Below are 24,204 nucleotides of genomic sequence, written 5' to 3'. Positions count from 1 at the left end.
ATTTTGAGCAGCAGTTTTCTTGTTTTTCAGAGAAACTATGTTTCACTGCTTGAAAAAATAAAACCAAAACCCCCACAGTTCTCAACCTCAGTTCCAACACTTAACAAAACCCCTATCAGGATCACCTGCTTAAGCTGTAAAGAACAAAGTTCGAAGCAAATATATCCTCAAATAAAACTTCAAACCAAATCAGATATTAAAAACTATATCCTCACTTTTCTGAAATTAATTCCTCTGTTATAGCTAAAAGCAGTAAGTTCTGTGTTCACCTGCAGAGCCACAAGAGCTGCATGGTGAAATGTGGCCACCCCTCCTTTTACATCAAGCTTAGTGATAAAAAAATTTGTATTTGCTAAACAAGTCACAATTGCCTACGTTCTTCACATGCTGCAGCTTTGCACTGTGTAAGTGAAGTGTCATATACTGCGCTTCGTTTTCTAATGCTTGGAGAACCACCTGCAATGTCAAAAATTGAGACTCAAGTACTTTTATACAGCACTGCATTTTTTAAAAAATTTTTTGGGAAACTGAAAAGCAAATACAATTCTAGTCTTGCTGGCAGACACCATGGAATAATTTGGGGTCTCAGTAGAGAGCCGCAACTTTTAATTTTACTCCCAAAAGAGGAAACAATCTTGCGAAGAGATCAAGATACAAAAACTTCAATATTTTACATATTTTTTTAAAAGTACATACTATTCCAGTATCTTTGATTGCTAGTTAAGTCTAAAGAAAAATATTAGACTATTTTCAACAGGTAAAAAGAATATTTTAATTTTTTTAAATAACATTTAACTAATACAGAAAAAAAATCAATTCTTTGAAGTTCTGGGTTTCTCAAGTTTTTGCATCTAAATGAAATATTCTAAGACTGATTCAATATAAAACCATGGCTAATTTTGTCTTCAACATGCTAAAAATCAGTATGTATGCCTCTCATACAAACTATTAACAGATAATGGTCAAATATTTATCAGTACTATAAACAACTACATTTAGAAGGATAATGGTATGTGAAGTACTGCACTAAGTATTTTGCCAACATCATCTCAGAGAATCCTCACGGCTGATGTTCGATCACTCAGTCATGTCCGACTCTTTGTGACCCCATGGACTGCAGTAGTACTCCAGGCTTCCCTGTACTTCACTAACTCCCAGAGTTTGCTCAAATTCATGTCCACTGATTCAGTAGCATTGAGAAAATGCTACTTAATTACCTAAACCTTCATTTACAAGTCCCTTCAGTTACAATGTTAACTGTAAAGCAAGTTACCTAAACAAAAATATTTAAAGGAACACAAAACTTACAGAATTACAAGCAATAACCTCCCGTGTTCATTCCTCCCCCAACCCAATGCCAGCATCTACCCGCTAGCAATTTTATCCTGTACACCAAAATTTTTTCTATAGTTCTTTGCTTTGGCCTGGTGTGGTTACCAGATATTTTAGCTAAAAAACAAATAAACTCAAAATAATGCTGGAAATCTTTTTTCAAGCATGAAATAAGGTTAAATAAAATTGAGAAAAGAGTTTGAGTACTGGAGAACTTCAAGTCACATACAAAACTATCAATGGGAATGTGACAGAGATCCATTAACAAGTAAAAAGAAATAATCACATTAAGAGAAAAGCTTAAAGACAGTAATTCCAACATTAAAGGAATACAAGTACCTTCTTCCCACTTAGGAGAAAATAGAAGACAATCTTGGGTATTTCTAATAAAAATGACCCTCATAATAATGCTTTGAAAAATCAAGTAAGACAACACCAGTGTCCCACTGTGTAAGTTGTGCCAAAAAAAGTCACAATCTCCTTCAATTAATCTCTCAAACACACATGATTCACCTTATGTTCTTTCCAAGAGTCAACAGACCTTAAAACTAAATGTGTATTAGGTCACCCTGAACAAGGCTAGGCTAAGCAGCCACTCCAGAACTGTAAGCTCTAGCCATGATGCTCTGCTGCCTTTCAGCGAAAGGAATAAAATATAAATTTTATAAATATTTTCAGAATTTTAATTTCATTTTCAAAAACTAGAACCCCAGGCAAATCTTTTCTCCACCACTGTTACCTCTGAATTGTGGTCCCCATTTTAAGGAGCTTCACTTTAAAGGGCCTTCCTGATACCTGCCCTCTTCAGCTAGGAGGGCCTCCAGCACCCCTGTCTCCACTTCACAAGGGCAAAGAAAAGCTCAGCAAAGTTGTGCCACTTGGTTGAGAATGAAGCCAAGTGGTTAGCTGTGGCCGAGGCATGTGGATCCAGCCTGTCTGACTCCAGGCTCTCCTTGGCCTCAGCACAGTCCTTTTGTAACATTACTACAATCTGAAAGACAGAAATTCATTTGACTAAAAAGCTGTAAGAATGTCACAGCGAGGGGTACAGGCTCAGAAACAGACTGTGTTTGAACACCAGTTCTACCCTATTCTGTGCGACTCTGGGCCTGTTATTTACCTCCCTGGGCCATGTGTTAAGTAGAAACAGTAATAGTACCTGCCTCTTAAGATTGTTGGGATGATTAAGAGATTTGAGAGAGTAAAAAGAGAAAACACTTAACGGGTACACAATAAATTCTAGCTGTAACTATCATTTGTTATCATCATATATTACAATGCATGCGTGCTCAGTCGTGTCCAGCTCTTTCGAACCCATGCACTGTAGCCCGCCAGGTTTCTCTGTCCATGGGATTTCCCAGGCAAGAATAGTGGAGTGGGTTGCCATTTCCTTCTCCAGGGGATCTTCCCAACCCAGGGATCAAACTGGTGTTTCTCCCATCTCCTGCATAGGCAGGGGGATTCTTTACCACTAGCGCCACCTGGGAAGCCCAATCATTGCATATGAAGCACACACAAAGGATTTTTTAAGCATTTGAATCTTTATTTCAAATAAAATGATTCAGAACCTCTACATATTAGACTGATCAAAATGATTTGGCAGTAATTGGGGTGAAAAGGGTAAGAACGAGGCCTATTCAGCTCAGCCTCATTCTGGCATCCCCAAAGAAATCCCAGGTATCAGGAATTCTGAAGAGCACTGTACCACATCAATATAAAACAGTCAACCTCCACAGGATTTTTCATTTTTCATCCTCGGTTACAGGATGTGTGATCTTTAGCTGTGGCATGTGGGATCTCATTGAGGTGCACGGACACTCCAGCTGTGGTGTGTGGGCTCAGCAATTGTGGCATGCAGGCTCCAGGGTACATAGGCTTCGCTGCTCTGCACCATGTGGGACTTTATTTCCCCAACCAGGGATGAACCTTTGTCCCCCTGCATTGCAAAGCAGATTCTTTACCACTGGACCACCAGGGAAGTCCTAACTCCACAGAATTTTATTTGATTTTACAGATCCAAATATTCCCCCTCCACTTTGAAACTTCAAAGAGCAGAGAGCAGTTACTATTGGGGTAATTCTATGGGCTACCTCAGTTTGAAACCTGCGGCACTGGAGACGGAAATGTTGATTCACCGCTCCTTCAGTGAACCTTGGAGTGTAGAATTTTCACTGTATTTCACAATATTGCACAGCTGTTATACTAACAGGAGGAGAAAAGAACAGTTAAACGGGAGGTAAGTCCAAGTAAAAACCTTCCATGCCAACACAATGGGTGGGCAGGAAAAAAGCGTTTTAGAAATAAACCTACTGCTGAATACACAGCAGTGTCTACAGACCTGCTTCAGACTGGAGTTATCTACCTGATTTATGCAGGTCTAAGCAGCTTTATGTGAAAGAGTAGAATTACTTGGTGAACTCTGTGTGGGGAAATGTCTGAAGATTAGAAAGCAGGCAGCACAATAACCATTCAAAAGGATCTCATTAATTCCAACGACTGGGGGTGGGGAGGAAGAAGGGGAGCCAGTCAGTCTGAAATGGGACAGCCTAAATTAGAGGAGGTTTGTAAAGTACAAAGAGGAGCAGGAGCTAGCTGCTAGCAAAATGTTCTGCCAAACCAGTCACACTTGCTTGTATTTCACAGGATGTATCTGCACACAGAGTGATTAAGCCCTCAAAAAGCTTTTTTATACATCAATAGAACATTCCCTTTACTGGCTCACTTATGCTATTAATCTGTTTAGTGTATCCTTCATAGTCAATGCAAAGCTCAATCACTCAGGCATCATGGGCAAGTTCCATCTTATCAGGGCATCAATGTCCTTATTAGCAACACAGCTCTAAAGTTCCTCTCTCCTGTCAAAGTCAATTCACTGCACAACACTATGCAGGCTGTCATGGGAGGGATATTAAAATATATAAAGTATATATACAATACTGTCCCTAGCATGGATGAGCTTACAACCTGGCCAGGATAAGATCTATAGCCATGAAAAGTTAAGGGTAAAGGAATAATACCCCTGAGCTGGCAGAACACGACAGTATAGGACGAGCGTGAAGTAATAAATGAGTCACATACATAGAACAAGAGAAAGAAGGATTCAGCATGAAGACAGACCTGGATACATGATATTTTTATGAAACACTGAGGAGTCAGATAGGTTAGAGTAACAGGTCTGGAAACCAGAGGGAGTGAAAGTCACTGGCCTCTTAAGTTAACACACAATTCATCCCTAAAACAACACATACGAAATCTAAAACAAGGACTTCCCTGGTGGTCCAGTGGTTAAGAATATGCCTGCCAGTGCAAGGGACATGGGTTCAATTCCTGGTCCAGGAAGATTCAACGTGCTGCAGGGCAAATGAGCCCACATGCCCTAGAGCCCGTGCTCTGCAACAAGAGAAGCCACGGTAATGAGAAGCACGCATCTCTGCAACTAGGGAGTAACCCCACTCGCCACAACTAGAGAAAAGCCCGCGCAGCAACGGAAGACCCAGCGCAGCCAAAATTTTAAATAAATAAATAAAAATCTGCGACAAAAGTGAACAACAGACTTCCAGGGGGCGAGACTCCTTTGCCAAAGACCTAACAACATTCCTAATTTCATGTTTGCTTTGAGTCATAATGTAAACAAAAGATACTCCAGTTTTTCCAATAATGAGCTTTTTACTTTTCCATCTTAATGGAATGCATGATCAAGTTTAATACAACTAACTGATGCTGACAATTCTCTGCTTGAGCACAGATAATGATCATATCAAATTTATCAACCCTTGCTTCACCACCAGCATCTCATTTCTATTTTCTTATTTTGCACTCATCTTTATAAAACAAAGAAATGGAGCAAGAAAAATAAGTCACATACTGTAAAGAGTCATGCTACTAAAACTGAACTGGCAGGTGTGAAATGCCCACAAGTTCACTCGTTTGCTGATGCCTTAAAGCTCAAATTCAATACAAGAAAGACTGTTTTCTTGGCAGAGCTGTTCAGCCCAAGAAGTTTAAAGCAGTAATCTGGCAATGTATCCCAGAGTAGTCAAGAAAAATATTGCTGAGAAAGAGGCATTTGAGTTAAGTCCTCAACAGAATAAAGCCTGGCTAATATAGCTTTCTCTTATTTTGTAAATTATAGTGTTTCTCCACTTTTTACTTCAACAAAAGAAAAGTAACTCTCCCCAGAGTCTTCTGTAGGATTACTGCAAATTAAGTGGATTCATATGACTTATAGTTCATTGATGAACTTTATAGAGGCTGTGAACACCAAAAATTTAGGTATGAAATTTCGTGTGATGTGCATTTTTCTGACAAGAGTTTACAGCTTTCAGATTCTCAAGGGACTACTGGACATTAAAGACTAAGACCTTTTTTTTTTTTTTTTTAATCATGCTGCTGCTGCTGCTGCTAAGTCGCTTCAGTCGTGTCAGGCTCTGTGCGACCCCCATAGACAGCAGCCCACCAGGCTCCCCCATCCCTGGGGTTCTCCAGGCAAGAACACTGGAGTGGGTTGCCATTGCCTTCTCCTTTTATCATGCTAGACATCAAAATTAAAAAGTGTTCCTTTGTGAAAGCCCAAGTGAGGGAGATCAAAAGGCATGCTACAGACCGGGAGAAAATATCCAACAAAGGACCAGTATCTGGAACATATTAAGAATGCTCAAACAATCCAGTTAGAAAACGGACAAAAGACATGGACATTTCACGGAAGAGGATATTTGATGGCAAAGAAGGTCATGGGAAGATGTTCAACATCATTAACCACTTCAGAAATGCAAATTAAAACCACTATGGATATTAACTGCATTTACTGTGGTGATCAATTCACAATACAGTCAGTCGTCTATATCCGCAGATGTGGAACCTGAAGATACAAAGGGCTGACTGCACCACACCATTTCATGCAAGGGACTTAAACATCCACAGATCTGAGTGTCCACCAGTGGGCCTGGAACCAGTCCTCCATGAATACCAAGGGATAACTGTATATACATATAAGGAACGATTGTGTTTCATACCTGAGACAAATACTATGTTCTAGGTCAATTAATTCAAAAAGAGAACTTTGGTTCATGTATTGGAATGCTACATAGCTATTATATCTACTATAGAAAGAAATACTTAATGCCTTGGAAAGATGTTCGTTCCAAGTTAAATTTAAAATGAAAGTTACTTAAAACATATAGTATAATTCCATTTTTGCAAATAATATATGTACACAATATGTATACAAAAGACATTCAGTCAGTTCAGTTCAGTCGCTCAGTCGTGTCCGACTCTCCGCAACCCCATGAATCACAGTACGCCAGGCCTCCCTGTCCATCACCAACTCCCGGAGTACACTCAAACTCATGTCCACAGAGTCGGTGATGCCATCCAGCCATCTCATTCTCCGTCGTCCCCTTCTCCTCCCGCCCCCAACCTTTCCCAGCATCAGAGTCTTTTCCAGTGAGTCAACTCGTCGCATGAGGTGGGTGGCCAAAGTATTGCAGTTTCAGCTTTAGCATCAGTCCCTCCAATGAACATCCAGGATTGATCTCCTTTAGAATGGACTGGTTGGATCTCCTTGCAGTATAAGGGACCAAGGCTATAAATGTGCAAACACACATACACATAATGAAATATCAATATACCATTCAAATGGCCATAACAAAAAACAGTGGCATAACCAAATCCTGGAAAGGATGTAGAGATACTAATCACTTACACATTGCTGGCAAAAATGCAAAATAATATAACCATTCTGGAAAACAGTTGGGCAGTCTCTTAAAAACTAAATACATGTTGCCACCAGTAATTCCACTAACGGGTATTTCCCCCACCCCCAAAGAAACAGAACTTATGTTCACACAAAAACCTGTATATTATTGGCCACAGCCTAACCTATAACAGCCAAAACTAGAACCAGCCCGGACGTCTTCACAGTTGAATGGCTAAACTCGGCTGTCTGTGTGCACACTTACACGTGCACGTGCCTAACTCAGCAATATGTACTACTCAGAAATTAAAAAGAACAAACTATTTACACAACAACATGGATCAATCTTTAGGAAATTATGCGGATGGATAGGTGCCAATCCCCAAAGGTCACAGATCATAATCCCACATATACAATAATATTTTTAAATGAGAAAAATTAATGGACAACAGATAAGTGGTGGCCAGAGGTAGAAACAGTATTGGGAGGGGCAAGGAGGGAAGGCAGTCATGATTATAAAAGGGCGACATGAGGGATCCTAGCAGTTTCAGAACCATTCAGTATCTTGTCTGTGGTGGTGAATGCATGAACTTACACAGGTGACAAAAAAGGATGCTGAAATTTAAGATCACAGAGACTAGTAAATATAAGTGAAACTGGGAAACCTGAGTAAGATGAGTACATTGTCTCATGGTCAATATCAATTGAGTAGTAGTAGGTAGATGCTCAGTCGTGTCCCATTCTTTGCGACCCCACAGACTGTAGCTCACCAGGCTCCTCTGTCCAGGGGATTTTCCAGGCAAGAATACTGGAGTGGATTACCATTCCCTTCTCCAGAGGATCTTCCTGAGTCAGGGATCGAGCCCGGGTCTCCTGCATTGCAGGCAGATTAATTACCATTTGAGCTGCAGGGCAATTGAGCTTATTATAGTTTTATAAAATATTACCACTGGGCAGAGAGTATAAAGTTTCTCTACAGTGTTTCTCGGGCACTCAGCAGTAAAGAATCTGCCTGCAATGCAGGAGACATGGGTTCAATCTCTGAATGTGGAAGATCCCCTCGAGAAGGAAATGGCAACCCACTCCAGTATTCTTGCCTGGGAAATCCCATGGACAGAGGAGTCTGGCGGGCTATAGTCCATGGGGTTGCAAAAGAGTCGGACACAACTTAGCAACTAAACAACAACCAATAGTATTTCTTATAACTGAATGCGACTAGTACAATTATCTCAATAAAATTGTTCATTTGAAAAGTCATGTTAGAATGTATGTATCCTAATCAACTCTCTCTTTGCAGGGGCTACCATAGGTGGTCCACTGCCCCTCACCTCTCACCCTCATTTTCCAATGATATTGCTACTGCTTAAAATATTTTTAGGATTCTTTCTCAGCCTGTGACATGTTTTGATTATTCTGTGTGACAGCTTTATCTTCAAGAATAAATTTCAAATTTTAAAATGTCAAAAGAAATTCAGAACTGTTAGAGAAGAAACGTAAGTGAACAAAGTAGGAAATACTATTTATGGGCAAGAAACAAAGTAACTAATTCATGAAACTGGTTCTCTTTTGTGGAGCCCTTAGTTTAAGCCTGTGAGATCCAAGATTAAAAAACCACATACTTCTGACTGAAAGTCCCTTCTAGAGGCAATGTGAAGCCAAAGAAGCATTTGAACTGAGGCAGTAACTTACCTCAGGTTGTCTTGTCACAAGGTTGACCCAAAGACTGCTAAATAGACTATAGAGACAAAGTAGCTGGGGAACAGGCGCATGGAAAATTCTCCTGATGACTTAGGAGCATGTCTATTGAGATGTTAACAAATCCAACCAGAGGTGGAAGGCACCACCTCCTCCATGGCTTTCATCTGCGTTTCAGACAGCAAACTGTGGCTCTGCACCACCCTCATCCACCTCCCCATTCCCAACTAGGCTTTATACGGTCTTTGCAGGAACAAAAAGGTACTCTCCACCTACTAACCACAAAAGTTAAATTCTTAAACCAGAATAGGTAGACTACCGCACCCAATTGTAGACTATAAGACTAGTGGACAAATGAGTAAAGCCTGGAGAAATTCTCAAATGATGCTTTCACATTTAGAAATATGACCTTAACGATTAAAAGAAATGAAGCTTAACCTCAGAAAAACAGCTAGTTTCTAAATGTTTCATTTAGTTTAGCACATTTACTCTGAACTTCCTATATATGCTTGCTGCTGCTAAATCACTTCAGTCATGTCAGACTCTGTGTGACCCCATAGACAGAAGCCCACCAGGCTCCCCCATCCCTGGGATTCTCCAGGCAAAGAACACCGGAGTGGGTTGCCATTTCCTTCTCCAATGTGTGAAAGTGAAAAGTGAAAGTGAAGTCACTCAGTCGTGTCCTACCCTTAGCGACCCCACGGACTGCAGCCCACCAGGCTCCTCCATCCATGGGATTTTCTAGGCAAGAGTACTGGAGTGGCTTGCCATTGCCTTCTCCATATATGCTTAGTACGCGTAAAAAAAAAAAGTATAAATGTCTCCCTTCAAATGTCTATCAATCTATTTGAAAAGAAAGGGTATACTGATATGAAACAGGCAAATAAGCTACAGGAACAGATAACTATATACCAAGGAAAACACAACCATTCACTTCCTCTATAAATACTGTTAGGTAGTTAGAATTATTGAAAAGGAGTCCAGAATGGTGGCGGCTAAAAGACAAGGAAGAGAAAAGCCCGCAAAAATAGAACAAAGGAAGGTCCGACTGGAGTGAGGACCTCAGGCAAAACAAACAGCACTCCTGGCTGGCCCAGTTTACATAGGGCAGGGGGAGAAAAACATATAAAAAGAGGAGCCACAGGGCTGGGACGCTCTCTCGCTCTCCCCCCCAACCATGCGCTGGGGCGCTCTTCTCTTCGCCTCTTTGGGTGGACATGCCCTCACGCCTCAAGGATGGATTTTCCTGATATTACCTAAATAAAATAGAGCTGTAACACTGATTTGTCTAAGAGCTATAACACGGTCCGTTCGAGACCTGAGAGCTATAACATGGTCCGTCCAAGTCCCGAGAGCTGTGACACGCTGAGGGCTTTAATGTCCGTCACTCCAAATCTTTGTTGTGACGAGACAGAACCAAGGAGTATACACTCGCCTGATAATACTTATTGAGTATCTATTATATCCTAGGTACTGGGGATGCAGGGATGAGTTCCTCCTAGAGAAACTGCCAGCTCAGTGAGAAAATGGAAAACAATGAGAATATAAAATATGTGTGGGATTCTGCGAATCCAGGGAGATAGAAACACTCACATCAGTCAGTAGCTGAGGTATCAGGCATGGTTCCCCAAGGAGATGAGGCCTAAGCTAAGTCTTAAAGAATACATACAACTGCTTTTTACTAGGGGCATTCCTACTTAGAAGAGCATTTGGAAATGAGGGCAGAGCATGTCTGGTTCTTACATGACTGAGTTGGTGGGGCAGGGGAGGAGCAGAAGAGGGAAGGGAACTGCTTCTGGCATCCAGCATCAGGAACCATGCATGCTGAGCATTCAATAATACTGGATTGATTCTGCTCAAAGAACTGTCCCACCCAAATGCCAATAGTGACCCTTGTTGAAAACCACTGATGTTCACCAGGTAGACTGTGAAATGGGAGGACATTTCAAGTAGAAGAAATGGGAATAACTACATGGAAGCATTCAAGAAAGGGTTATTCATGGAGATACAAACACCTCCAGGACTACTGAAAGTGTATATAGGGTAGTGGGGGGAGAGAAAGATGGAAAATTTTTCCAGATCCCAATGTTACATCATACCAAGTAACATGAACTTAAAGCCAGTTAGTGGCTTTAGGCAACAGAGGAAAGCAACCCAAATTGCATGTTAGATCACTGCGATGCAGGGGTAAGATGAACGGAAAAAAGAGAGACCAAAGTCAGGTCGGTCAAGCAAGAGACCATTGCTAGTGTTCACGTGAAAGACAGTGAGAGCCTGATTCAAAGTAATATTTTAGGGAGGACAAAGAAATGTGAGAGATTAAAGAACAAAATGAAAAGGCCTTGGTGCTTAACTCGATGTAGGGCATAAGGACCAGGAGGAATGAATCTACAGTAACTCCTTGGTCCCTGGCTTAGACAATGGGGAAGACAGTGCCACTGACCAAGAAGGGGAAAGTGAAAGGGGAGGCAGATAGATGACTTGGAGAAAGAAATAAAAATGAGTTCTGGCCATGAAGAGCTCGAGATGTGATGACTGGTGTCCAAGACAGGTCAAAAGCAGGGACCTGGAGTTCAAGAAAGAGGTCTGGGTTGGAGAGAAAGATTTTGATAACACAGGAGCGATAATTAAAGTCATTTGGGAGGAGATGAGATGGAGTAAGGGAGTGGATACACACAAACTCAAAAAGGACTTAGAACAGAATCTTGCAGAACTCCAAGAGAAAGGCAGAGGAAGCAGAGCTCACAAAAGGCATTGAGGAATAGAGAAATAGGGCTGACATTTACAGAGCACTATTTATTGTACTAGAAAATTTTCATCCAGGCCTCACAAACATATAGAGTACCTTCCGCTACTGTCCCCATTTTACAGATGGAAAACTAAGGCATAGAGAGGTTAAACACTTTGGTCAAAGGCACACAACAACTAAATGGTAGAATGGAAATTTAAAACCAAGCAGTCTTGTTTCAGATTCCACACTCCCAACCATCTATTATCATGTTAGAAATTTAGAAAGGGACAAATGTGACAAAATCCAAGAGAAATGAACAAGGGAGCAAAAGCTGTGAAGCAAAGCAAGATAAGAACTGAGAAGGAACACTGAAGCCGTGCTTGGAGAGGTCGTTGGTCTGCTGGCCACACCCATGCTGGAAGGAGCAGCCTAAGGAGAGCAGTGCAGCAGTAACCGGGAGGCGATGAGTAGAGAAAGTAACATTAAACAGCAAACGTTTTAAGAGTTTAGGGAAATGAGAGAGCTTTGCAGTTGAAGTTGTTAGAAAAGACTCTGCCTGGTGTGTCTCTCAAGCTGTGTCTCAGAAAGGAAGAACAGACTGAGAACTGGTGTTCAAATGTTTTCAAAAGCCAAGTCAAAAACTGTTCTGTTACTGTGACTAAGATCCATCTATTACCCTGGGCTCCGGTGATCTGAACAAACGTGACCCACCTATTATAAGAATAGTAACTACTGCACACGTGCTAGTTTCTTTCCTATGATGGCCATCTGCGGGGGTTTCTGAAGATTCCCCTTTGATTTCCATCTTGGAGGTTCTCTCACCCATGACCTTTGCCGGTCATAAGACTTGAAGAATGGAAAATATAATGTTTTTTGGTTTGGGGATTTTAAAAAATTATGATTATTCTGATACAGTATATTTTTTGTACATTTACTTACTCTGGCCGGGCCATGTGGCTGGCGGGACGTTAGTTCCCTGACCAGGCATCCAACCCTGTGCCATTGGCTGTGAAAATTCAAGAGTTCTAATCACTGAACCACCAGGGAATTGCTGCAGCACTTAGAATTTAAAGGGCAGTAGTTTTGCTTTTAGGCAGCATGTGTTCGAGTTCTGTCCCTGCAGTTCCTAACTTGGGTAATTTAATCTCAGCCTCAGTTTCTTTCATTTGTAAAATGGAGAAAAGAGGAATGCCACTGTAATATCTTGTTGAGAGGATGGAATTAAGTCACACAGATTGCCTGGCACCAAAGTCAGACGACTGATTTGCACGTCAGGATCGCTACGGACCTCTACCAGAGTTTCCTCTGGCTTCGCCCTGCCCAGGCAACAAAGTTCACCATCTTTCCAGTCCTAACAGGTGTGCTCATGCATAGGAAAATCCAAAGACGGAGCCAGGCGGGCAGAGCAGGACTCCGAGAGAGGGATAAGCTTTTGGCCATCAATTGTCTCCTGCACCAGCCTCTCTCATGCCAGTGCCATGAGCCTTATTGATGCCTCTGGGAATCAGCTTGTTCTCACTGTGCGGCAGGTAGTGGACGAGGGACCTGTACGATCTCCATCCCTGGGTGAGCTTCAGGCACTGTCAACCTGTCTCCACTGAGTCCTGAACCCCCAGGAGCTCCGGTTCCCCAGCCTCCCAAGCTCAGGCACAGCAGAGGGCCGGGGTCTGGGAGGGCAGCTGAGTGAGGCCTCTGGGCAAGGGTCCCAACTCTTTGAACAGCAGCGCCAGCACGCAGCCTCCATCACCCAGCAGCTGGCCCAGGAAGGTCCAGCGGCCACGCTCAACCGGCAGGGCCTGCAGTCTCCACCTCGGCTACAAAGAGGCTGCTCTGCTCCCATCCAGCCCTAGGCCAGCCCCCAGGCCTTTCCTCCCTGGCTGTGGAACCGCTACCTCAGCTCCAAGCGTCTTTAACCGTTCAGCTAGGCCCTTTACTCCCAGCTTTCAAGCGCAGCGGTCAGGTACCACCTCGGTTATTTTCCGGCCCCTAGCTCCCACAAGGGCAAATGAGAGCCTGGGAGGCCTCAGCTCCGCCCCACCGCCTTTCCTGTCTCCTCCGCAGGGTACCACTCCTGTGCCCAGCTTCACTTCAGGGGTTCCCAGCAAGTGCCAATCCCTGCTTCCCCCAGCACCCCACGCCCCTCCGGCCCCGCGACGGCCACCAGCTCCCTATACATCCCAGCCCGTAATCGTCCCGTTACACCAGGCCAGAGCCCAGAGCCCCCCGCCCCCGCTAGCGGAGCTGCCATGACCTCCACCACTTCTATCTTCCTGTCGCCACCTCTGCGACCTGCCGCGCGCCCAGAAGCGCCTGTCCCTAGCTCCGCAGCCCCTGAGCCCCCAGCGCCCGGGAGCAACACATCTCCGTGCCAGCTGCTCGCACGGGCATCCTCCAGGAAGCCCGGCGTCAGGGAACCCGAAAGCAGATGTTCCGGTCGGGAAATGAGACGAAGAATTCGCCCAACCCCAAGCTGCTATCGTTGATGCAAAACCTGGATGAAAAACCTGGGCTAGGGGCACGGAATCTCGTCCAGAGGAGGACGCTCTGAGCCTCGGGGCTGAAGTTACCAGGCCACCAGGGGCAGGAGTTACAAGACGTCGCCTCACGTGACAACCCGCCTCCAATGGCTCCCAAGACCCCACCCCTATGACTCCTAAGACTCCACGCCCAGGGGCTCCTAAGCCCCCTTCTGGAGGGTTCCTCGATGGATTAGTGAATGGGGCGGCCTCTTCGGCTGGAATCCCTGAAACAAGGGGAGGGGAGCTGTTTGCAAATGTCAGAACGGAGCAGACAGGTATATGGTGGAAGCTCCACCTGGTCCTGGCCTTGGCCCTCGGCCCAGAAGCCCTTCTCCTACCCCCTCACCGCCCTCTTGCTGGAAATATTTACCCAATATACGTGCTCCACCTCCTATTGCTTACAACCCACTGCTCTCACCCTTTTTCCCCCAAGCTGCCCGAACTCTCCCTAGTAAGAGCCCCCAAGGGCCTCAGATAGCCCCTAAGCAGGGCATTAAGGCTCTGGATTTCATGCGGCACCAGCCCTACCAACTTAAAACTGCCATGTTCTGTTTTGATGCGGTTCCCCCAACTCCTGGACCCACCTCCTCAGGGCCTCCCAAAACTGCCAGAGTCTAGGAGATGCACCAATTCTCAACTCCAGCGCCCCAGCCCACTGCGGACCTGGCCCTCACTGTGCTTGCCTCCAGAGCAGTCACTACATTGGATGAGCCCATCTGGAGGACAGAACTGGCCTCAGCCCCTGCCCTTAGCCCACCCCCTCCTCCAGAGTCTCCCAGGGGTCTTGGGACCTCCCCCAGCTCCTGTGGCTTCAAGTAGCCAGGCCCCGGTTCTCAGCTATCAGAACAGGATTGCAGGCTCATGTGTGGAGGCCTGGAACGGGCCACCACTGAACAGGGCACAGCTCCCAGGACCAAGGGGAGGTGGAACATCCAGTTCCTAAAATTGCTTCTCCTTCCCAACGCTCTCCCTGCCCTGCCCCCGCCCCAAGCAGGCTAACTTCCCCCTGCCAGAGACAGCTTTGGAGTTGGTGTCCTGTTCCCCAGTTTCCTCCTGGCCCCCAGCCTCCCTGCTGCTCTCCAACCTGCTACCTCTGCTTTGCTGTCTGTGCTTCTCTTTGGAGGTCCCTGCCTGGGTCTCTGTCTTTGGTCTCTTCACCTACACTCCTCTGCTGGTCTCTATTTCTCTACATTTGTGACTTTCTCTGTGGGCCTTGTTTTAACATTCAATGAGAAACACACAACCTCAGGCGAGAAGCTCACCACCAGACAGGTAGCAAAGGGACTGAACTGACCCCTATTTGCATTAAGTAACTCGCTGTTCCTCACGCTTCTTTCCCAGCTTGGCTGGTATATTCCTAGGCATGTGTATGTCTGTGGATGTGTGTGTATGTGCAAGTGTGTGCATGAACACAGATGTGCTCTTCTGTCTGAGGCAAGACTAAAAGGAGAGGTCTAAATAAAGACCCAATCTGGGTCTCACCTTTGCCCTGATTAAAAAAAAAAGAAGAACTACAAATTTCTATCACATATACAATTACAATGTAAAGTCAGCAGTGGGCATTCAAGATTAAAACAGAAAAGAACTTTCCTACAGGGTAAATATTAAAACAGTCCAATGAGTTACCAAAAAAATCTTCAACTAACAAATTAAATATTAAATACATTGTCCTGAATATTACTAAAGACAAGAGAGAAATATCAGTTAACTACATAATACTATCCTTGATACAATCCCCCAGGAAATTAGCACATAATTTCTTTTCAGATCTACCATTAAAATTCCTAATATTTTCATTTAAATTATCATTTAATTACCCAACTCATAAATTATATATTAATATTGATTTTCAGTTAAAAATGAAAACAGAGGGGTAAGCTCGTGTGCGGTGGTGGAGTCGGCATGGGCTTCAGCGGGAAACTTTGGCACGATGTCTCACACCATCTTGCTGGTAGACTACCAAGAGGCCAGAAGGCAGAACTTATGCTGACTATGAATCTGTGAATGAGCGTACGGAAGGTGTTTGTAAAATGTATGAAGAACATCTGAAGAGAATGAATCCCAACAGCCCCTCTGTCACATGTGATATCAGTCAGTTGTCTGATTTGATTGATGACCTGGCAGACCTCAGCTGCCTTGTTTACCGAGCTGATACCCAGACATACCAGCCTTATAACAAAGACTGGATTAAAGAGAAGATCGACGTGCTCCTTCATAGACAGGCCCAACAGGCTGGGAAACAGTTGAGTTTGGCAGCATCAGGGGGACGGGGGTGGGCTTGGGACACAGGTGTGTGCCGTGTGCTGTAGTGGAAGTTTTGTGCTACAGTTATCCTGTTTCCATTTTGGTATACCCTAGCCAGAATTGAATGTATTAGATAAAATGTGATGATCTTGTTCAATCTGAAAACCCCTTTGCCCCCTCCCCCCCACTTTTCTTTTACTTAAACATGTTTATGATGATTTAGATGAAAGTTGGTTTTTGTCAGTTAACGTTGGTTCCAGTCCCTCAAACTGTTCATACCTGCTTTATAACATCCACTGCACTAATCCTCCTTCAAATTGGGGTGGGGAGTGGTGGCGCACTTTAGTTACATCCTCAAGATAAAGTCTTGGTGAAAAACAAATAAATGTTTTTTAGTTATTAAAAAAAATGAAAACAGAATACTAGTTTTACTTCGATTTTTCAAAAACATGGTGAAAAGAATTTAATACCCAAATATTCATATCTTCTATTGGAGTGAATGGTTCTGTTTCATGGCATATAAGTTCCTTGTTGATAGTCCTCACCAAGGGAAACCAAAGAATAAGGCTCTGTCTTTCTGTCAGCCTGAACTTGGACAAGCGGGTGGCTCTCAGGATGGGATGTGCTCCAAACACTGCAATGCCTGCCGCGAGGCAGGTAGAACTTGGCCCTTTCCCTCTATTTACTCAAGTCCTCAAGAAAAGTAGAAGTCCCCTTTTCAGATCATGTTTTCTGTGGCTCTCACATAACAATGCGTTCCCTAAAGCAACACTGAGCCCATTATTCTGAAAAACGCACTATTAGAAAGGAACTAGGAACTAAAAGCTACACTTTGCAGAACCTGAAGCAAAGGAACAGCACATCAGGCAGATCTTGACATGCCATGAACTGAACCACTCTCTACCTTCTCTAGGGGTAGAAACGCAGTCGAGAAAACGTTTGCATCAACAGAATACACAGGTGTCATATTTGAGTGTTTGTGTCTCCCCCACAAACTCGTATGCTGAAAACTTTATCCCAAAATGTTGGGGTTAGGAGATGGGACCTTTAAGAGGTTCTTAGATCGTGAGCGTGGAGGCCCCATGAATGGAATGAGTGCCCATTCCCTAGCCCCTCCTGCCAGGTGAGGACACAATGAGAAGTCTGTGATCCAGAAGAGGGCCCTCACCCAACCATGCTAGCAAGCAAACTTGGACCTCGAGCCTCAGAACTGTAAGAAATAAATCTGTTTAATAATATCAAGGCCAAATACATGCTCATGCTTAATCACTGTTTCTCATCATCTTAGGACTTCTCATAAGGCAACTCAATTGAGTTCATCTTGACCCTCCTCCCAATGCATACACATACACACATGCACATTTACTTTCATCTCCTAGTTCTTTACATTCCCGTCTTCCAGTAGGTGAAAGCTAACTAATGGAGTGATGTAATCCAGGTTAAGATGGTAACGACAGTCGTGGATATAAAGCCTTGATCTTCCCTACCAACAAATCATGCCTTGACTCAGAAACACTGACTCAAAGACACAAATACAGGAAGAAAGACAGGGCACAGTTTGGAGCAAGCAGGTCTATTAGCCACATTACAGAAAATACGCTGTCCCCTAACTCAGGGCATGTGTATGTGTCCGTGTGTATTACACATCTGTCTAGGTGTGTGGCCTATAAATTTGTATTACATATTTGAGGGGAAAAACCTCATTTTAGATGAGAGCTGACAGAGCATTTAGTAAAACACCGATACCACACAGAATGTCCCAGGTGTGAAAGGTACCCAGTAAACTTAATCACAGAAAATGAGTGACTTATTGAAGGACAGTCTGTAATATCAGCTCCAGACCACATCCATCGCCCATCTCTGAAATGAGCTCATGCCAAGTTATGCTCTACCAACTCATTTCCCTTTATAACTACATTAAACTATTGGAAAGAATGCCTATGGTTCTTTCCTTTTATTACCCCACCCTTAAGATGTCACCTCATTCTGAACAAAGACTCCATTCCCTATTTTGAAACCAACATTTCATAACATCAGCTGTTCACATATCAGGTCTTCAGAGCTCTATCTTTCTGGTTCTGCCTCCAATTCCCTCATCCATCTCTCCTCCTGTATTCTGGGTCCCATTTGTTCCCAACAGACAAGGGACTTTTCACCCACAGTAGTTCAGGGTCCTTGCCCTTGGAAACTCCTGCCATATTGTAGGAAGCATACAATGAAACAGCCAACGTCATGTAATTAAAATTAGAGCAAAGAGATGAACTGATTGCTAGCAGTTCAGTTCAGTCGCTCAGTTGTGTCCGACTCTTTGCGACCCCATGAATCACAGCACGCCAGGCCTCCCTGTCCATCACCAACTCCCAGAGTTCACTCAAACCCATGTCCATCGAGCCGGTGATGCCATCCAGCCATCTCATCCTCTGTCGTCCCCTTCTCCTCCTGCCCCCAATCCCTCCCAGCATCAGGGTCTTTTCCAGTGAGTCAACTCTTCACATGAGGTGGCCAAAGTATTGGAGTTTGAGCTTTAGCATCAGTCCTTTCAATGAACACCCAGGACTGATCTCCTTTAGAATGGACTGGTTGGATTGCTAGCAGAGAACAAAAGAAAGGCACCAATCTTGCCAGAAATGGGCTGGGTACATTTGTAAGATCAGTTGACAAGCACTTGTTCATTCATGTGTTTAAGAAAACAGACTTCCTTTCTGCCAGTATGATGAGTTAAATAACCTGAGAACTCTACTGCTCAAAGCATTTGTTGTTTATCGTCCAGTTGCTCAGTCGTGTCCGACTCTTGCAACCCCACGGACTGCAGCACGCCAGGCTGCCCAGTCCTTCACCATCTCTGGCAGTTTGCTCAAATACATGCCCATTGAGTTGGTGATGCCATCCAACCATCTCTTCCTCTGTCGTCCCCTTCTCCTCCTGCTCTCAATCTTTCCCAGCATCAGGGTCTTTTCCAATGAGCCAGCTCTTTGCATCAGGGGGCCAAAGTATTGGAGTTTCAGCTTCAACATCAGTCCTTCCAAGAATATTCAGGGTTGATTTCCTTTATCAAATCATTGACTGATTTGATTTCCTTGAAGTCCAAGGCTCTCAAGAGTCTTCTCCAGCATCACAGTTTGAAAGCATCAATTATTCAGCCCCAGCCTTCTTTATGGTACAATTCTCACATCACTACATGACTACTGGAAAAACCATTTGACTAAATGGATCTTTGTTAGCAAAGTGATGTCTCTGCTTTTTAATATGCTATCTAGGCTTGTCATAGCTTTTCTTCCAAGGAGCAAGAGTCTTTTAATTTCATGACTGCAGTCATCGTTTGCAGTGATTTTGGAGCCCAAGAGAAGAAACTCTGTCACTGTTTCCATTTTTTCCTTGTCTATTTGCCATGAAGCATGATCTTGGAAGGGAGCCTATTTAAGAATCTCTGCAAATGCATATTTCTTGAGAACTCTCCCAAGAAAATAAGGAAGCTCTCCAAAAGTCACCAAATTAAGACTCACTGAAAATATAGCAATAAACTGTGTTTTCACAACAAACTGTGGAAAATTCTTAAAGAGATGAGAATACCAGACCACCTTACCTGCCTCCTGAGAAATCTGTATACAGGTCAAGAACCAACAGTTAGAACCAGACATAGAACAACAGACTTGTTTCAAATTGGGAAAGGAGTACGTCAAGGCTGTATATTGTCACCCTGCTTATTTAACTTACATGCAGAGTATATCATGCAAAATGCCAGGCTGGATGAAGCACAAGCTGGAATCAAGCCAGGAGAAATATCAATAACCTCAGACATGCAGATGACACCACCCTTAAGTCAGGAAGCGAAGAGGAACTGAAAAGCCTCTTGATGAAAGTGACAGAGGAGAATAAAAAAGCTGGCGTAAAACTCAATAGTCAAGAAATGAAGAGCATGTTATCACCTCATGGCAAATAGATGGGGAAACAATGGAAACAGTGACAGACTTTATTTTCCTGGGCTCCAAAATCACTGCAGATGGTGATTGCAGCCATGAAATTAAAAGACGCTTGCTCCTTGGAAGAAAAGCTATGACCAACCTAGACAGTGTATTAAAAAGCTTAGACATCACTTTGCTAAAAAAGGTCCGTTTAGTCAAAGCCATGGTTTTTCCAGTAGTTATGTACGGATGTGAGAGCTGGACCATAAAAAAAGTTGAGATCTGAAGAACTGATGCTTTTGAACTGTGGTGTTGGAGAAGACTCTTGAGAGTCCCTTGGACTTCAAGGAGATCAAACCAGTCAATCCAAAAGGAAATCAGTCCTGAATATTCATTGGAAGGACTGATGCTGAAGCTGAAACTCCAATACTTTGCCTACCTGATGGGAAGAACTGACTCATTGGAAAAGACCTTGATGCTGGGCAGACTGAAGGCAGGAGGAGAAGGGGACAACAGAGGATGAGATCATTGGATGGCATCACCAACTCGATGGACATGAGTTGAGCAAGCTCCAGGAGCTGGTGATGGACAGGGAAGCCGGGCGTGCTGCAGTCCATGGGTTGCAAAGAATGAGACACAGCTGAGCAACTGAACTGAACTGAAAAATACAGAGATGATACAGCAAGAATCTTTGCCCTAGAGAGTTTGACTGGTCTCAGCTCTGAAGACTGAGTTGAAATGGCCTTTGAACGTAATCAGTAAACTAGAATTTGAATCTTAAGGGGTTATAAAGAATATATAGTATAGCAGAAAGCTAGAGGAGAAAGATACAAAAGATGTTAAGAAACATGAAATATATGATGAAAAGGTTCAGCATACTTTTTATAGGAATTTCAGACTGAGATAAAAGAGAATATTTGAAGAGATGATTTTGAAGAACTCTTATTACTAGGGTATTGCTGACAATCATTAGGTACTGAGTAAACTGCAGGGTCCTCACTCCCCTCATATGCCCAATGCCCGCCCCTATACAATCTAAAGATTATATCTCGGCACTTGTTGCTAACTGTTTCGTGTGCTTCTTTCCCCAGCTAAATCATTCTCTTGTGTCCTCTGCTGTGTTCCATTGTTGTTGTTTGGTCGCTAAATTGTGTCCAGCTCTTTTGCGACCCCCTGAACTGCAGCCCACCAGGCTCCTCTGTCCATGGGATTCTCCAGGCAAGAATACTGGGGTGGGTTGTCATTTTCTACTCCAGGGGATCTTTCCAACCCAGGGATTGGACCCACGTCTCCAGCACTGGCAGGTGGATTCTTTACCACTGAGCCACCTGGGAAGCATTTTTTCCTATAAATAAATGTATCCCTAAAGAAGACTCTTGAGAGTCCCTTGGACTGCAAGGAGATACAACCAGTCCATTCTAAAGGAGATCAGTCCTGGGTGTTCATTGGAAGGACTGATGCTAAGGCTGAAACTCCAATACTCTGGCCACCTCATGCGATGAGTTGACTCACTGGAAAAGACTCTGATGCTGGGAGGGATTGGGGGCGGGAGGAGAAGGGGACAACAGAGAATGAGATGGCTAGATGGCATCACTGACTTGATGGACATGAGTTTGAGTGAACTCCAGGAGTTGGTGATGGACAGGGAGGCCTGGCGTGCTGTGATTCATGGGGTCGCAAAGAGTCAGACATGACTGAGCGACTGAACTGACCTGAACTGAATGTAAAATTCCCTGATAGATCAGTTGGTAAAGAATCCACCTGCAATGCAAGAGACCCTGGTTTGATTCCTGGATTGGGAAGATCCACTGGAGAAGGGATAGGCTACCCACTCCAGTATTCTTGGACTTCTCTTGTGGCTCAGCTGGTAAAGAATCTGCCTGCAATGTGAGAGACCTGGGTTCGATCCCTGGGTTGGGAAGATCCCCTGGAGAAAGGAAAGGCTACCCACTCCAGTATTCTGGTCTGGAGAATTCCATGGACTGTATAGTCCATGGGGTCACAAAGAGTCAGACATGACTGAGTGACTTTCACTAATGTAAAATTTGGCTGACCATGAGAGTTACAAATTTTACAAAAATATTTTTAGCTTCTTTCTGAAGGATTAGTTCAGTAAAATCACATCCTTTCAGAAACAGGAGGAAAAGATACATTATAATTTGAAAAGAATATTACACTTAAATACATGGTTTATTAACGACTGGAGTCCTTACTGAGACTTAATGAGAAGTATTTTCATATACGTAAAAGTTACTGAACTAAATAAGGTTATGGATTTCATTACATATGATTATGGATGGGTTCACACGCACATGAACATCCACCATCTGTGGTCTGTAACACACTGACATTCACACGTAAGTCCTACAGACGAAAGAACTCTTCACGTGTATTTAATAACATCACATGATTCTATTTATTTGTGCTTTTTAAAAAGTTTCATATACCTAGACATTTGTAAGTTGCTTTAAAAGAAAAACAACCTTGTAATCAGATTTCTGCAACATGATTTCTAATATGAATGTTTCCCTCAGTACAGATCACTGAGAATTTTTATTATAAAGCTCTCCCATATTTCAAATATTTTTTAAAGGTTCGATACTTTAAATCACTAACCTGACATTCACTAACACATCACTTCTGGGTGAAGCCTTCCACGTAAGTTTCAGTCTTCATGATCATCCCCTTTCAGAGTGTGCTCATATGAGTCCAACTGGTATTTTTTTTTTCAACTGGTATTTTAAAAGTTTCTGAATGCTCAGGATACTGAGAGGAATCTCTTATTTATGATGGTTACCCTGACAGAAATTTCCTGACGCTCATTTTACTTACAGGATTTCTCTCATATGGTTTCTATGTCGTACAACAAAGTATGACTCCTGAAAGAGAGGCTTACTTTGTAATGTTTCCACCACCTATGTTGTCTGATATTTAGTAAAAGTCTGATATATGGTAAAAATTTCATGCAACCAAAACAAATAAAATTTTTTAAAAAAAGAATCTCCAAGAAACCCACCAGTAGAGTTATACCAATTACCATTAAGCGTTGAGAAGTTTTCCAAACCTGCCTCAGCCATCACATGTGCTGAACCAGGCACAGAAGCCGCACCACCTCCCAGAAGAGATGGGAGGCCCAGAGCTGCACCACCACCGACAAGAGCTCCACGCCTTCCTAGACTCACTGCATCGCCCACAGCTAAAGAGTCACAGCCTCCTGCATCCTCTGAACCTTCAATACCCCCTGGGGCGGTGAGAAAAAAACTACTGAAAGCTGCTTCAGTCTGCTGCAGGAAAAGGAAAGTGAAGTCGCTCAGTCGTGTCTGACTTTGCGACCCCGTGGACTGTAGCCCACCAGGCTCCTCCATCGATGGGATTCTCCAGGCAAGAGTACTGGAGTGGGATGCCATTTCCTTCTCCATGGGATCTTCCCAACCCAGGGATCAAACCGGGTCTCCCACATTGCAGGCAGACACTTTACTGGCTGAGCTACCAGGGAAGCCCAAGTCTTCTGCCTCCTCCCAAAACTTTACCTTGAGTGGGTTATCGCTCTGCAGACAGAAGGCTGGAGCTTCCTAAGAAGGATATCTTTATAAGGATATCTTTCTTTAAGAGCCTGTGAACAAGTCATGTCTGTATTTTTATCGCACAAAACTATGTAGTAAAATCATACACATGCACTTAAAAGGGCAGAGAAAAACAGAAGGCCTAATCATGTAAGACTTTACACGTAAAGTCACACGTGAGCTTTTGTTTCTCAGAGTATGAAAGGATTCATTTGAGGATTCCATGCTAAGGAATGACATGCTCTGACATATACACTAAAAGTATCATTCTAACTACTATTGTTCAGGTCGACAAAGGGAGCAAGAGCAGGGCGGGAGACTTTTTTGGAGGTCATTGCAATAATCCAGGCAAGAGATGACGGGGGCCAAGAACAGGATGGTGGCAAGGGAGGCAATGAGCAATCTCTGGATTCTGAACACATTCTGAAGACAAAGCCAATAGGATTTCTCCTGGCAAGTTGAAGGTGAAATATAAGATAAAGAAGCTGTCTCCAAAGTTGGAAGAATGAGCTAAGGATGCACTTGC

General features: G+C 43.6%; 1 protein-coding gene and 1 pseudogene across 6 annotated transcripts in view; one reads left to right on the top strand and one right to left on the bottom strand.

Annotated features, from left to right (window-relative positions):
- Positions 1-24,204, bottom strand: part of ARHGEF28 (Rho guanine nucleotide exchange factor 28) — a 347,353-nt gene that overhangs the window by 284,853 nt on the left and 38,296 nt on the right. The window lies entirely within an intron of this gene.
- LOC129553014 (synaptopodin 2-like protein pseudogene) lies at positions 12,929-14,862 on the top strand (annotated as a pseudogene).

The sequence above is a fragment of the Moschus berezovskii genome, chromosome 18 (genome assembly GCF_049115385.1).
Source record: "Moschus berezovskii isolate FMDL1 chromosome 18, NW_MosBer_1.0, whole genome shotgun sequence".
Lineage (NCBI taxonomy): Eukaryota > Metazoa > Chordata > Mammalia > Artiodactyla > Moschidae > Moschus > Moschus berezovskii.
Note: the sequence above shows the minus strand (reverse complement) of the source record. Positions and strands in the feature narration are given on the sequence as shown.